The sequence below is a fragment of the Etheostoma cragini genome, chromosome 4 (genome assembly GCF_013103735.1).
Source record: "Etheostoma cragini isolate CJK2018 chromosome 4, CSU_Ecrag_1.0, whole genome shotgun sequence".
NCBI classification, from domain to species: Eukaryota; Metazoa; Chordata; class Actinopteri; order Perciformes; family Percidae; genus Etheostoma; species Etheostoma cragini.
In genome coordinates this window covers 8,936,433-8,953,456 of record NC_048410.1, presented here as the reverse complement: position 1 = coordinate 8,953,456, position 17,024 = coordinate 8,936,433, and positions in this window count along the sequence as shown.

Genomic DNA, 17,024 nt, shown 5'->3' with positions numbered 1-17,024 from the left:
TCAGTAATTTGATTACCGGATATCAGAATACATAAGCTTCAGTTTTAATTTGTGCAGCTGTCTGCACCAGCACTTGAAACAATATGTGCATAATTGTCACCATTTTCTTCCAACGTTTACCTAGACTGTAACTATATTCCATACTTCGATGTGGGTTCTAGCAAAGCAGTCGTGATCCAACGCACTGCAGATGCTGATGGAGGACTGCAGCTGCTGATTTTTTGTTAATTTCACTATGCCGCAGCAGATAGAGACAGGGTGTAACTATAGCCTTTACAATTTCTTTTTTTTATAGTTTAAAAGTCTGATTGATTGTAGAAAAGCAAAAACAACATGTACTATACGTCTAAATGTATAATATAACTGTATAGTATTGTGAAATTATATAGACTGTACTGTAATTCTATGTTCAGGTTGTAATTGGAAACTTTCAAAAGCAAATTTTACAATGGGGATTTGTTACTCCATGTTTACTTTATGTGGCAACATTTTTTAATAGTGTTTTTTATAATTTAACCCCAAACCTAACCTGCTTCCTCACTATGAATTTAAAAGTGGGAATGAACTTAGCCCCATTAGGCTTTGGTCAAGTTGTTGAGCTCTAAGGTATGTCCAAAAAAGGATAGGGTTTCTCAATAAACCTGCTTACTAGACTTACTAAAATTTAACATATAATGCATTTCACATTGACACTACATAAATGCAGTCTTGGACCTAAAAAACATAGTGCAGGGAATTTGACCCATTGCAACCAATCCACACAGAGGAGTTGGACTGGGGGAAAAAGGGTATTGAGTCTGTGGATGCGGTGAGGTGGCCATAGAGGATGCCTGTGTAGAAGGTCCAGAATTGTGTACTACACCCCTGATTGTGAGCTTGTACAAAATCCAGATCATCATAATTACCCCATTTCCATCAGGCAACTGAAGGCAGCATGTGTTAATTTGTTTGGCTGTCGCAATTTACGTCCAGCAGAAGCGGTCCGTCACTGTCAGCTCAGCATATGAAACGCAGGTCATGCCTTCATGGGCTCCTCGTAAACTTGCGACTTCGAAAGTCATAATTATGACTGGCCTTGCATCCAAGTGCTTAAGGTCGATATAAACAAGGAAGACGGATGTAGATGTTTTGTTGTTCTGGTAATGGGCACTTTTGTACTGCAGACATATGACATCAGTGTATCTGATAGGATATACAGTGAAACAAGAGAACCACATTGGTGAAATGTAGCACATTTGCTGTGTAAAACCACTCAAAACAAGAGCACAGTTGTGGAAATAAATGCCACGACAACTTTGGGCAGTGTAACAGACTGTGCTTTTATGATCATCAACTCTGCAACACAGGTAGCATGAAAAATTTCATAGACGTAATTACGAGTGATGCTAGTGCTGATGTGACCATGTGCATAACTCTTATAATAAATATATATCCCACATGCTGTAAACAGATATAGCACATAGTAAAGTTATTTGGGGAGAAGGATAAATTTATTGTATGTAATGAATTGAAACATGACCAAAACTCTACAACACTGTACGTACAGTAGGAACAGCTTTGCTTTCAGCTACATGTTAACATCAGCATACATTTAATCTACACAATATTCACTGTCTTAGTTGAGCTGTGTTAGTAAAGCCAGGAGATCACCAAAGTCAGTTGAATTCATCCTTTAGCTAGTAGTGCTAGCAAATGCTCAACCAAAATGAATGCCAATAACTTACAGTTTAGCTTACAGTTCAGAGACAGACCTTAATACATTCACCTTAGAAACTATGCTTTTGGTAGACAACAAGAACAGTTTAACATATGAAAAAAACCACTGGTTATTAACCAGCTGTGGTGGTACTGAACTGTAGCTGACCCTCTGCTCGGAACCACCTGGAAGGAGAGAGCATAAAGTGAATTTCTCAGCTGGGATCCATAAAGTGTCACATCATTATTTTGGGTAGAAGTTCTAGTCTTTACTGTATAATGCCGCTCTGAACACTGTGGGGTGCTAACACAAGGAGTGCTTTTGCATCATTCCAACACATACATTTGACTTTTCTCATCTTTTGATCCTGGCCAAAGTTATGTTGATATCTCTCAATGAACGTAATTAGAAGCTTGTGATTATCCATATCAAATGATGGACCCAAAACAGGTCTCTGTTTGATTCAAGCCTAGTTTCATTTGCTTTCTTGTTGTGTTCTGTAGACATTGACAAAATAAGCAAAAAGAGATGAATGCTGAGAGACTTGTGACACACCAAGAAATGAAGGGCCCTTTTCAGTAAAGCCTATGAGGTGAGAACACATTGCAGGTGTGTTGTGCTTTGTGTGTGGTGGTGTTCGTCTCTGTAATTTAATTTCATACATCATAAATGCTACTTTGACACTTAGTCGGGCGTGTGGCGACATGAAAACGGAAGCCATAAATTAAATCAAAGCCATTTCCTCTTTTCTCTCTGTCCAACTTCATCCTGATTTACTCTGCTTGGCTGGAAAAAGCTGAGGTGTTGGAGCGCTGATTAATGTTGCTCTTTGAGTGTTGAGCACAGTCATGGTAGATTGTATTAGTAAGAGCTCACACATATGCCTGTGTGTGTATGGTCAGCGGGACTGACAGACAAAGCTGGCAGAATCTCAAAAAGGGAACAAAGAAAAGAAGATGAAGTCTAGATCTTCTGGCTTAAAACTGCATTTCCAAACAAACCTCACAGAGTAAAACTAACCCTGTACAACCCGGAATAATGTACTTTTCTTGGAAATTCAGTTTCATTCCCGTGTCTTTGCTCACTGAGAAAACACCCTTCATAAAATGTAAATGCAATACAAAGTTTGGAACACTGGGACTTGTGGATACTGAGAGTACAATGTTTTTCTCTTGGAATCTCCTTTCATCAGCGTCATGCTGCTGTGAAACACAAGCCATCGCACTTCAATGGGGTACACTACTGTGAAGGATTGTGAATGCTTCATGTTGCTTGACTAATAGCACTAAGCTTTTTGACAATGGTCTTAAGTGCATCATAGATCTTCAGTTTATCACCCCTGTGTTCAGAACGAATTTTTGCCACTCACAAGCCAATACTCCTCTGCGGGAACGCAGAATCTGTGTTTATGAGTGAATTTTCCCCCAGGGCTCTGCCATTAGGTGCTGCTGATATCCTCCAGCACTGTTTAATTTCAGGCTCCAATTGGAAGTATACATTAAAAGTTAATGGGTAAGGTGGCTATTGATTTTAAGATAAATAACACGCATAACAATACAGGCCAGCTTTTGATTTTCATTTACCTTTTTCATTACTTCATACCCCTCTCCCTTCTTTTATTTTTTATTTCCTTGTTCTCTTACTTTCTTTTCACAACTCATCCTGTATCTTCACAATGTAAGAGTTTTACTCATATCACTGGTGTATCAGCAAGATAGACCTGCTGTGAAGAAAATCTGCCCCAGAGCATTAAGGCCACATGTGCATTGTGGCCGTTGCAGCTGCGTCTCGACTCGCGCTGCTGGCTTCTCCCTGCCTCCACCCAGTGGTCTGTCAGGCAGCGAGGCAGGGGAAACGGTGGGATAAATGATTATTTATGATCTGCCACCTCCCATCCTCTCAGCTATCCCCAGGCCCCATTCATTACTGCTGCAGGCGCACACACATACACACACACACACACCGATGCCAAATACTGAACCGTGTGCACTGACACTCTTGGTTACTGAGCTCAAGCAAACAAATACACACACATACACACACACACGCACACACACACACACACACACACACACACACACACACACACACACACACACACACACACACTTTTTCCCATCTCGTTATTTTCAGTTAAAAGCAACATATCTTAGACATAATTTGCTGTCAAGTCATTTGCGCCGTCCTACACAACAGAAGTGGGTACAACTCGTCCAACATTCCTCCAGCAGCGTGCTGTCCTCTGAGCAAAGACATCATCCCAGTCGCTGCTTTGAAATCAGATGTTACGCTTTTCCCGTTCCCTGCTTTGCATTAAGGGGCACATGGTTGACAAGTCTCTGTCGTATTTGTCTCCCTCTCCATGCATCATGTTTTTCATTGTGCCAAATTTCTAGCAGCTGGACCCAATAAATCCTGGGAAAACCCAGAGAGCTCAAGGTAGCTTAAATAATTGATCAGACTGAGCATGCATCTTGGCAGCCAGCTTGCCTAATATACAAGGAAATCACAATAAGATAGAAAACACTATATGTCTGTGTTTGCTTGTGCGTTTGTGCACAAGTTTGTGTCTATTCTTTGTGAAGCTTAACCACAAAATCAATACGTTGGTGGATTTTTGTAATTTTAAAGCAACATGTATGCATGAAAGCACATCCAAAGTAAAGCACATCCAAAGTAAAGCTCCTACGCTCTTTCTCTGCCTTACAACACACACACACACACACACACACACACACACACACACACACACACACACACACACACACACACACACACACACACAGCATTTCTGTACAAGGATTTTTTTACAGCAAATGAGCGAGTGAAAGCAAGGCAGTCCCCAAGAGGAGCTTTGACGTGTCAGTTTATTGGGCTGTGAGACCCGCATAACACCGGCTATTTCATGTTTTAAAAGCTACGTGTGACGTCTTGTCTATAAAAAAGAGAGTTAGTATGTGCTTTAAATGAAATATACATCACATACATCAAGAACTGGTTAAGAGAATGTATATATAAGTCCCAGGGCTAAAGTGATATGTTGCAGCAAGTCCATTTAGCTGAAAATACATTGTTGCACACTGGACACTGTAATTGTCCACTGGGTATTGGAGACCTTAGTCTATTGAGCCTATAGGTGGAACCATACCATGATAACTCACATTAACTGTCCACAGCAGACCATTTAACAGAGGTTGGGAGAGGGGAGTCTCTGAGCATGGTGTGTATGGATGATGAATCAATATATTGGATTAAAATATATGAAGGGGAGACGATGTGTGCAAAATGACGCTCGATTAGGGGGCCATCAGCTGGGTCTTTCTTAGGCAGGAAAAAATTGAGCAGCATTGTCAAGTTTTGTAGATGGATGTGTGTCCAATACCTAACCCTCTTGACTCAACTTATTGCTCCACAGAGTAAACCTCAGGTGTCTGACAGTTAATTTAAACTTGTGTGGTTTGACAAAAAAAGAAAAGAATCAATCATTCTTTTCTTTGACATTAGAACTTTTCCATTGCTAGTCTTAATGCCAAGCTAAGTTAACTGTCTGCTGGGACTAGCTTCCTGTTTACTGTACAAACATGAGACGTATTCTCATCTAACTCTGTCTAACATCTTGTTTGCCATAACCAGTCTTTACCTGTCCTAACCATACTGTAGTTACCGTGCACAGTTGCTGTAGAAAGGAAGACTTCTCATAAAAACTTTGTCTGGATGTAAAACTTTGTTGACCAATGAACATCCTTTTGAATTGGGATAGCTTTGCAGACCTTTTCAATATCAAGGTTCTTGTCTGATTATAACTTGGTTTTATAGAAATTTTGTTTAAATACAACTTGTCTGGCAAGTTTAAAAAATGTGTGATACCAAATGCAACAGTACACATTTCTAAATTTATTTAAGCCAAAATACAATATCAGTTTGTAGTGCATACAGAATAGAGGAATGGGATTTAGATGTCGATTCTGTTGACTCTGCTTTCACTCATGTATTGTCACTGTATGAAGACCATTTAGAACACAAAAATATGACTTAAAATTAAAGCTTCTATAATAAATGATATTCGGAGTAACGTTACAGGAACATTCTATCACACAGCTGTGCGTAAATGTATTCTAACACATGTACATATGAGCCTTTATAAAATGCTCAGTCTAGCTAGAATCTATAAGTTTTGTTTGTCTATTAGGTAAGTTGTAAGGGTAATGCTTCACAACAACAGTCTTATCTATGGGCTGCAAGGATTTCCTCATGATATCATTGAGCATTAAAATGAACAGTAACACTACTTATTTTTAAATCAGAATCATAAACATATACATAAAACAGTGGACTGCAAAGAATGGATATAATTAATGAATTGAAAACATTGAAAAGAGGTCAGTAACAAAAAAGAATATTAAGATACTGTTACGTTTTCAGCAAATAGGAGGCGGGAGACATAGTGGCGGCGTCGCAATCTTCATCCTGGCGTGACACCGAGCAAATGCAAACAAAACCACATTTACATTTGGTTAAAATATCAAAAACGAAGCAGGAATGTGTTTTTTTGGCAAAGTAACCTTGATCCTTTTCACGTCATAAGGAGCAAGATTCCAGATTGGCCCATCTAAGCTTTCATTTTCTCAAAGGCAGAGCAGGATACCCAGGGTTCAGATTATACTTATCACCATTTCTAGCCACTGGTGGACCATAGGCAGGCTGGGGAAACGCATTATAATGTTAGAAAACCTCATAAAGTGAAATTTTCATGCCATGGGACCATTACATTTGTTGTCAAATGCCGGCCCGACAGGGCCCTTAGGCCTTTACACAGTTGTACAGGTGATGTTTCTTCAAGTCAAGTAATGTTATGAAAATAAAACAACAACATAATTGCCCGTTTAAGATATGCCACCGAACTTAACCACACTCCACCTGGCAGTGAGTGATACAGTGAAGCAATAGGCTACAGGAGAAAAGCCTCATTGTCACCTTTTCTTGTTTATATCGTCTTTCCCACCAGGACGACCCATTAATAATTACACGCAAACTCCCTCTGGCTTAAAATCTTTCTCGCTTCCTCCTTCCTCTCTCACTTTCCGTCTCTCCTTTGATTTCCTCTCCTCTGCATGTCAACACAGTCAGGTCCCTTGGCACCGACAGAGCTATCCACTGTTGCATCCTCCCTCCCTCTGCCCTGTCCCATTACAATGACAATAACAGATAAGAATATTTATTATGTTGGCTCACCACTCCCCGTTCCTCCAAACATCTCTCAGGGGAGCGGCTCCTCACTATCACCCTCAAAAGCCTCATTCAGTTAACAGAAAAAAACACATCCACTCCTGGCCTTGATGCTTTCCTTTATCAGTCCAATGAAAGGAGAGCAGAAAAAAAAAACATGAAGGCGTCTCATCTCCTCGGCTCCTTTTCTTCTCTCTCAACTCTCCCTCCCCACTTTTAATTTTCATCTCTCTTTTCCTACTCATTTCAGAAAAGGGGGAAGGAAAAGAAGGAGGGGGGGAGGGTGAGCAAATGAGAGTGGGACGCTGGCTTGTGATAACTGCCATGCAGAATGGACATCTCCCTTGTTTATTGGCTTTTGAAATTCAATCCATTGTCTGGGACTGGAAGTGATAAAGGGAGTGGAAATACAGACGCTCTTATCATGCCAGCTCAGTGAAAGGAACTTTTTTTTCTCTCCTCCAGATGCCTCCGTTTGTTGTGGGGTATGTTTGTTGTGCGCGCATCGCAGCATCCGAATAATGGTTTCTGAAAAATGCATTCATTCAGCTGATTATTTGGACCCGGCAATGCCACTTACTATTGTGTTGCATCGTTGTGTGTAGTCATCACATTTAGAGGAGGCACACAATTGAGAGTGGTCACACTTGTCTCATAGGCTTTTCCCTGGACGTGTCATATTTAAAGGATGAAAATGCTCCAAAGATACTGAGTATGTATTACAGTCAGAGTATTGTGGCCACTTTGTGGACCACACTGACCTTTCAACGCTATTATAATCTTGGATTAAATGGACGCATTATGTCTTTGAAGTCTGTGGTCATTTAGTTGACTTTTAATATTGAATATAATATAATTTACTAATGTGGACGTTACCTTCAACAGACAGCACATTTTTTAAGTGTGGTTAGATATCCGATGTTCACTAGATTGCTGTCTGTATAAGTTTAAAGTGATGGATATATTTCTCGCGTGATTGATTAGGACTGATACATCCCTCTATTCAACCAAACGCAAATGCACAGTAGAAGAAAAATTGAACTTTCTGTGTGATTCAATGAAATAAAATGATCCTACATCACATGAATCATATTGTATTCAGACAGTTCTAAACCTACTGAATATACATACAATACAGCACATTCCCAACTTCTTTTTTTTTTTTAAACAGAAGTATTTTACATGATGCATCGATGATAAACTATTCACCTGTGGGGCTTAGAAACAAAAGAACAATATAATAATATATATAATAAAATAATTATGAACACCTTTAACTAGACACTGTGTATGTGTATTATGAGCAAGGGCATTCAGTTTTCACTACATTAAAGGATTGAAAAGAGTATAAAACAAACAAAAAAACAACAAGAGAGTTTAAACCAAACAGGATTTAAAGTATTACTAAAGGCTTAGGTTTATTACCCAACAGCCTCTTCTGGTTCTTTTAAAAGACAATAGTGAAATTATGTTTTCCCCCTTCCCAGTGGGTTCATTCCCATTGATGAGCAGTTTGTAAATGCTTAGCGCTGATTCATAATTTGGAATCAAGTGTTGGTGTGTTGGCCCAGCTGCATTATTCACTGTACCGGTCCCAGCAGAGTCTGAGGAATTCCAGCAGGCAGTGTCACTGTATGATCATTTCTTGTGATTAGAAAATCATTTACCTGGTGGACTGCTATTATTTAGATAAACGATCTTAAACAAGGAACTAAAGACACACTGGATCTAGTGATGTGACAACAACAATGTATAAGTTTCTTTAAGCCTCTCTCCATAGCGTGGTTACCTGCTATTCCTCCCATGTCTGCTGTGGGGCTCTGTCGCACAGGAAATCACACCATACTCTCTCTCTCTCCCTTCCTCTGACCTCCCTGGTACTCTTCCTCTCACTTCTCCACTCCCCATTTCCATTGTCATCCATCCCTATGATCCTTTCTTGGCCAGTAGTGAGACTTCTTTTTCTTCATACAAGTTCTTGATGGGTCGCACTTTATGTTGCTCAAAGATCAGACTGACTGGAAATCAGGCTGCTGAAAATGAGGCAAATGACTAAAAATGTGATGAATAACAAGTGTAGTAATCCTCATAAACATACACATGAGTGGTGTGGTACTTTTACAAACAACATCTCACCACGATAAACAGAAAAATGCAGTATAGAAAAAAAGATGAGCGTTTTAATTGGATGGTTAAGAGGAGATTTGTACTAAAATCCCTGTACACCCTTCCTGGGCAAAAGGTGTAGCATCACACTACCATGAAAAATGGTACAGTGTTAAGAAGACTTAAGTATTAATTACCCTATTAACTACATCGGATTCACTGTCTATATCTGGTCAGCCTCTTGTGTTGGAGCAGGCTGTGGAATTGACACAGGGCTGCATTAATCCCCTCTTATTTTCCACATCAGCACTGGCGCATCTGAAAAACATGGTCCATTCACAATGTTAATTACATAAAGTTCAGCGATGTGTGTGTCTGAGAGTGTGTGTGTGTTGGTGTGTGTGTGTGTAGAAGGCCATTTGTTTTCTTGACGACATCAGCAGTGAAACACATTAATCAATTAGTCTTAGGTGATAAACACACGAAACGCACCATCACGTTTCACACGGGATTACCGGGGTTCAAGGTTGCTGCTGTCCATTGACAAGTACACATACAAACAGACACTGTAGTGTACACCCAGACACACACTTAGATCTAATTAAAACCATTGTTGTGAATAGATCTGATTCCATTTCAGTATGGTTAACAGTCTTTCATGGATAAGTAATGAGCTGCTGCCGACGGAGGGAGAGCACTTCAACCATTTATGTCCCCAGCTCAGCTGTTGGACAGCAGAAAGACTCCTTCAGGAGTTACTATGGTGATTGGTACTGTATTGCTCTATTACAGCAGGAGTGAGTGGAAATGTAATAAATTGAAATACGGTGTATGGGTAGGTGGTGGCATTACACTCAGTATTACATTCATGAGTTGTGTGACAAAGATCAATTTAAATTTCAGAAATAAGTTTTATTATCATCAAATTGGAGTGGAATTTTCCAATAATTCTAAAGATCATCCTTTCAGTTGACTAGGTTAAAAACTAGAATCAAAATGGCAGAAATGTGTTTTCTCACTTCTTAAGCCAAAGAATGAAGGTAACTGCCATTAAGCAATCCCACATCTCAAGGTAAAGGAGGAATTGCTTCTTCTGTATTACAGATATAATAAGAAACAAATAATAATGATAACTTTTATTGCATAGCACCTGTCATGCAGCAATGCAGCCCAAGTGCCTTACACAGAACTAGAATAATTTTAGCATATACAAATGAAAGATAATATAAATAAACTCAAAATCCTGGCCAACGCATTTTTAATTGGCAGTAATTTTTTTTTAGGTAGTCCAGTAAAAAAAAGGTAATTGCAGTAATAATAGTAAGCAACTTGAAATAAAATTCACGCCTTAGCATTTCTACATTTTGTGAAATTAGAAAATGTCTAACTTTGGTCATGCTTGTACTTTGTCTAAATAAGTTTGGACAACTTCTGTCTTCTTTCAGTTGTGCAAGTAAAATCTCTTTTGATATTGAGTCATTTGGGGCGACCTCTGGCTCACCCAGTAGAGTGTGAGCCCAATGTAGAGTCCTTGGCATTGATTCAGACCTGTGGCCCTGTGCTGCATGTCACCCCCTTTCCTGTCTACAGCTGTCCTATCAATAAAAAGGCCATACAAAGCCCCCCCCCCAAAAAAAATTGTTATTTGTTAGACGCACTGCTTTATGCTGGTAATTGTGGCTGATGAGAACAATAGGCCTTTTTCACTGAAGACATTTCGACATGTCAGTAGGAAGTCTAAAATAATGAATAAATTAATGATGGTTGAATAACATTTAGCTGCTTCATTTCAGGGTCCTGGCACACTGCCATCTGAACAGAGGCGGAAGAGAGCTACAGTTAATGTTATTAGTAACACTTTTGCTTTTCCTACTATGACAGGTCAAAATGTACGCTGTGAAAAAGGCAAATAATGATTTAAGTTGTTAACAGATGAAACAAGGCCAACCAGAAGGTGTGAGAGTGATGTCAATCAAGCACAGACACACACCATGTAGAAGAAGTGTTGCATAGAAGTGACACTTTAGATAACCTGGATTATTATAATATAATGTGTGACCGCTTTTGACCATAACAGTGTTGTACAGACTGATGAGCCTTGGACAAATAATCTCTCTCTTTTTTATATCCGTGTCTGTTGGTCCAAACTGAAGAATGACAATACTGTATAATATTAGAAGAAGAAGAAGAAGAAGAAGAAAGAAAAGGAGGAAGAGTGAGTGTATGTGCCCCATTAAGGGAAGAGGAGCATTTTCTTCTTGGCGTCTCGGCGACCCTGGGGATGGAAGGGAATTTTCTGCCAAGTTATCTGACATTCGTCGTAGAAAAGGAAAATAAAGCAGGACAATCCCCTCCTGTCTGCTGTCTGCTGTCTGTCTGTCTGTCTGTCTGTCTGTCTGTCTGTCAGTCTGTTGGTCTGTCTGTAAGTGGAGATAAAAAAAGTGTGTGACTCTGGCTGTGTGTTTGTGCCGGGCCTCTTCCTTAAACATATTTTCTCTCTATGCCTGTCGGAGCAGCGGTGCCACTTTGATCAGAGTGTTATCTGCACCGCTGCGGCCTAATCCGTGTATTTGCTCCGAGTCTTAGCGGGATCACCGCGCTCAAATCAAAGCACTACAGAGTCAGACCAGGAGAGAGCGGAGACATGCAGGAACACACACTTTCAAACACTCACAGTCATACTGTATGCACATACACTCTCAAACACACTTTAAAAAAATCCACAGAGGACCACAAGTCGCCTCATGGGGTCATCAGACTCTTTAATGATAATTAAACTTGTGCGATCAAAGATAAACCATAAACCATAAACACTTTTAAATTCATGTAACACAGGCAAATCACAGTCATCTCTCTTTATATATAAAAGCTTACTCAAAGCCTAACTTCCATTAAAACAAAAACAAAGAGTTAAGCTGTACTAAATATTATTTCACAGCACCTCTGAAGCTGCATGGTGTTTACTACAGTGATGCTCGCTATAAGGCTGCATCGAGAGACACTCAGATACCCCAGATTACTGCTAATTGCAATACAACTGCCTACGCTGCATTATAATACAATCAAAAAATGATTTTGTGTAGCTCTTCGCACTCAACAGTTCCTAGCAATTTGTACTCTTTGCATCCTAATGACACTTGAAAGTTATTAAACCATTTCCCACTAAAGAGTCCTGCGGATTATTTTGCTATATAATAACAATGTAGCTAAATATCTGGAGCCCTATGAGGATTTAATGAATATTTTTGCAAAACTCCAGTTATGTCATTGACCATTTTACACTTGTAACCATTTGACTTGGGGACTTTTTCCACAGTCAGTCAGTCAGTCATTCTTCTTGCAGGCATTAACCTGTTCTACAACCTTGAATTCACTTCATACCAGCAAATTTTGTCCTGCAACTTGTGATAATAAATGAAGGCATACATAAAAGAAACAAAGAAGAAAATCAAGGATACAGTATGTGTACATCATAAATTAAAGAGCAATAACTAAAACTCATTTGGCAAATAGTCTATAAATGGTGTGGACGTGTGGCAGCTCAGATTATTATATCAAACAAATATACAAAATCATTTCTGGAATGTCCTCTATTTAGAAGATAATCCCATACCCTTCTGTGTGACCTCCCAAAGGGAGCATTACACACAGGGAGATAGAAAAAACAAAGCAGAGGGAGAAAGCAAAGCTATTGAGATAATGAAATAACTTATGGATATGTGCCTCTCTCTTGGGGAGAAAGAGCATGTGAGTGAGAGAGGTATAGAAAGAGAGAGAAGTAATTGCTCTGGGCTTGTATACCACCTTAAGTTCAGGTCGGACAAAGGGCAAAGGATGTTTTATAAATCCTCCTCCGGTTGGACACAGGTTAGTGAAAACATAGACAAGAGGGAGGCCATTATGCCCAGGATGCAAGAATAACGTTTTTCTGCTTCAGTTAAATATTCATTTTGTGTCCAAGTCTTTGTCTAATTACAAATTAAATTAAAAGTTGTCAAGACCTCCAACTGGCCCGCTCAAACTTCTCAAAAGAAAGTTGTCAAAATTCACAAAGTCATTTTTTTGTTCTTCCTTACCTGGAGTTCTGCACTTTAGAGTTTTAGAATTACACAGAACAAGTTGATTACTTGTACTCATTTTATTTATGACTTCATCAGGTACAATTTATCTTTATAATCTAAGTTTGCAATTATTTAATAGTTTTCTTATTTTAAACAATTTCCATTAAAAGACCACCTGCACACATGTGTCATTATGATGCATGTTTTGAATGGGGAATGTTACCTGTCTGTTGTTTCACATCCTCTTCATTCCAACTTAAGATTTAAATCAAACAGGTCAGAAATATAAAGTTTCATTTCATTTGTATTCAACTGTGGACTTTTTATTTTTATTTTTTATTTTTAATTAAACCAAAACCAAACAGAAGTAAATTGTGCATTTCTTGGGGATTACTATTAGACTATGAGTATTTACGGCCTCAGCATGGTATATGGGAGGTTGAGTCAAAATAAACTATGTTTATTATCATGAAATACAATGTCACCCAGTACAATGGTGTGGCTCGCTGATGTGTTTTTTTTATTGGCTTTTAGACAATAATGGAGTGCTATGGCACAGAGAGGCTTTGGCTACACAAATTACACTTTTTTATTAGGATAAATTCATTGTTGGTTTTGGACTTTTCATGGAATTTGTTCACAATAGGAAACATGTAGAATGTCACCACCACTTATATGGATTACAGAAGATTAGGTCAAAAGAAAACAATACAAATGTTGGTAGGAAACAACGATGTAATTACAGCGGTGTCCTGTGTCAAGTCACACCCTTTGTTGTCTAATCCATCGAATCATGTTACGCTGTTCTTTTGCCAATGCTCCTGACAAAATAAATAGTAATTTTGGACATGTGAGTATTTGACCAACGCTGAGTTTTATCTTATAAAGACAAAAGAAGTCACACAATTCATTATAAATTAATGCAGCAATTGGACACTGATAATATTCACACCTGTTGGTGGAAATCCAGAGTGCTCCCTGCTGATGATGAGTGCAGCGCCAAGGAAAACTTTGATGCTGAGCTTTCTGATCCCTGTGAGACTTCCATGTTAATAAATGAGATCTCCTGCAAAGCAATACTGCTTTAACCCTATGCATTATGTATGAGCCAAAGGAGTACAGCACTAAAAAGGAGGAATCATCTAGGCACACATAAGTGCCAGAATCCAATCTCAGCTCCATTAGTGCAGGACAAATCCTATACAGTGAGAAGGGGTCTCCATATGTTTCCATGAGGGAGCTCAGGAAGCCATTATGGAAATGAAAGGGGACAAATCACATGATACAGATCACTGAGTGAAGCAGGAACAAAATCATGGTGCAGTTTACTTTGGACGGGTAGGCTCAACAAAAGAGCTGAAACCTGCACAGTTCCCTCTGCAGACTTATAATACACTCTCACAGCAAGGACGACTGTCTGAGAATTCCATTAGTTCACATTTGTGTCATCTTGTATCAACAAATGATGCTGTTTTGTTAGGGTTAGATCAAAGATTAAAGCTCTCTTCTGTACTTTTTCAAAGCGCTGGCATCTTCCGACATACTAAGGTTTAGCAGCACATCTTATTTGATCACGTGTCAGCACATTATCACCCTCGCTCCATCTTGGCAAGGCACAGAACTCATTCTAAGTGTGCTCTGAGTCACAAGTACTGCAGAAGGTTATGGTAGAAGACAATTTGTCTGTGTTTTCCAATGAGTTAGCATGCCCTCCGAGCGTATGCTTCATCACTGTAGATACAGATCCTTACAAACAATCTCCTAAATGCTAATTGAGGTAATTAAAGCCGCAGCATCCAGAGGAAACAGGTGCAGGTGGTAGGCATTATTCATGTCCCCTTGCCCTTGGAGGTAACCCTCTCAATCTATAGTACTGAGGTAAACAAGACAGGCAAGGGTGCAGTTTTCACAGTTTTTTTGTGAGTAAACAAGAAGCTTTATTTCCCACTGACGTTATAGTGCCGTTTTTTTTCTGTGAATGACAATACACAATCTTCCCACCTCGATGTTAATATCTTTTCAAACACATTTCCATTGAGCTCTATTAGTTACTTTATCAACATTAAGGAAGATTTTCTAAAGGGAAAGAATTTTCTTTGGTTGCTACATTGTAGGTATGACAAGACTCTATACATGACGAATCAAGTGGCACCATGCATATTCCGTTCCCAAGGAAACACACTTACATAATTAAGAAAATGACAAGTTGCTTCTTTAAAGAGTCTACTTTCTTGAAAAGAAATAGCAGAGGCAATTTCCATGGCCATCCTTACCTCCCCCCCCCACCTCAAGAATGTCCTTCAATTTGTCAAGACTTTTTTTTTCTTCTTGGAAATGCAAATGCCCTCATCCTAAATGTCAGACGTAGGAAGTGATAGCGGTGGGGGTCTGACATCATTACAGAGGCCTTGTTTATATCAGACAGTGATTAGATTAATACTCATTAGAGAATATTTGTGTCTGCACCCTTCCTGCACCCCCCTCCGGGCGACCAGGCAACAGGAACCATGGCAATTAAAAATGGGAAACTGTCATCCTTCATCACCCCGCCGATGTGTTGGCCCTTGAAGAAAACACACACATGCACCCTATGCTTTGTATTATACACATGAGTGGAAGAATAGAAACAAACTCCCTGATCAAACAGATATTCGGTCAAACATGTCACTGACTAAACCCAGTAGTACAAGTTAGTTCTTAGCGCCATTTTGCATGTCTGCATTAAATGTATGTGGTCCAAAAAATATGATATGGCAACATTATCAGAAATTGCTACACGACCCCAGGAGTCTAGACTTCTGAATAATTGTAATAATCAAGCCTGTTATGATTTCATCAGCCTAGTGTTGTAGGCAGTAAAAGATAATTCATCAAACATTTATTTCCTTTCTATGCCATTTTCTTCATGCTAAATATTTTTTTCTTTTGTGCTGCATTCACACCTCTTCCCCAAATTCATATTGCTCTAATCTAACTTAGATGTGAAAATGGAAGCTAATTTAAATTTGGTCACAGCTCCCTTTTGCTTTTGGGGTGTTTTTTGTTAGATCTTTATGGTGAAATGCCAAGCAAATAAATGAGATACACAGTTTCAAAACACTCACTTTTCTTCAGATGAAATCTTTGTGTTGAGTTTCTTGTAAACTCTGAATGCCACTGTAGCCTGCCGTTTACTATGCACCTTAAAAGTGCCATATGCATATTATGGGATCATAACTTGCATGCACTATATGTACATTTGATCCTCATTATGTCCTGCTTTCCATCTCCTGAGACACTTGCGAAAAATAATGATCTTGATGACCGCAGCATAATTAGGGCTTGGAAAGTCACCATTGCCTGTGCGACGCCAATGCTAACTCAATCATTATAATTGAATATATTCAAGCCACTTTTTGAATCATTTTAGTTGGCGTTTGGTGCTCCATTAGCTATGGGTTATGATCATTATGATAAAAGGAGGTTACTTTAACATGCCCCTGTTCTGAGTGTTAAGCCGGAAGGGATGAACTTCAGAGAATTGTCTTTCATTGAAAGACTAAGGGAAACTTTGTGCTGGGTCTGAGGCGACTTTAATTACGCCTGTCGTAAAGCTTCCTCTTACTACGGAGGAGACAAAACTCTGATCTCATCTGTCTGGAAAAAGGTTTCCTTAGATGTTTGTCATGAGATGCTGCTGGCTGCTGCTGCTTTCTGTGAGCATGTAAATCAGCTGTCCTCTGTCTCTCTCTCTTTCTGTCTCTTTCGCCTCCCTGCCTAATTATCCAAGGTGCCAGCATCTCTGCTGTGCATTCCCTTCTGTTTCCTGCTTCTCCTTCCCTCTCTCTTCATGGCCTCGGTCCTCTAAAAAACTTCTGAAACATCCATCCATCTTCGACCGCTTATCCGGTATCGGGTCGCGGGGGCAGCAGCTCCAGCAGGGGACCCCAAACTTC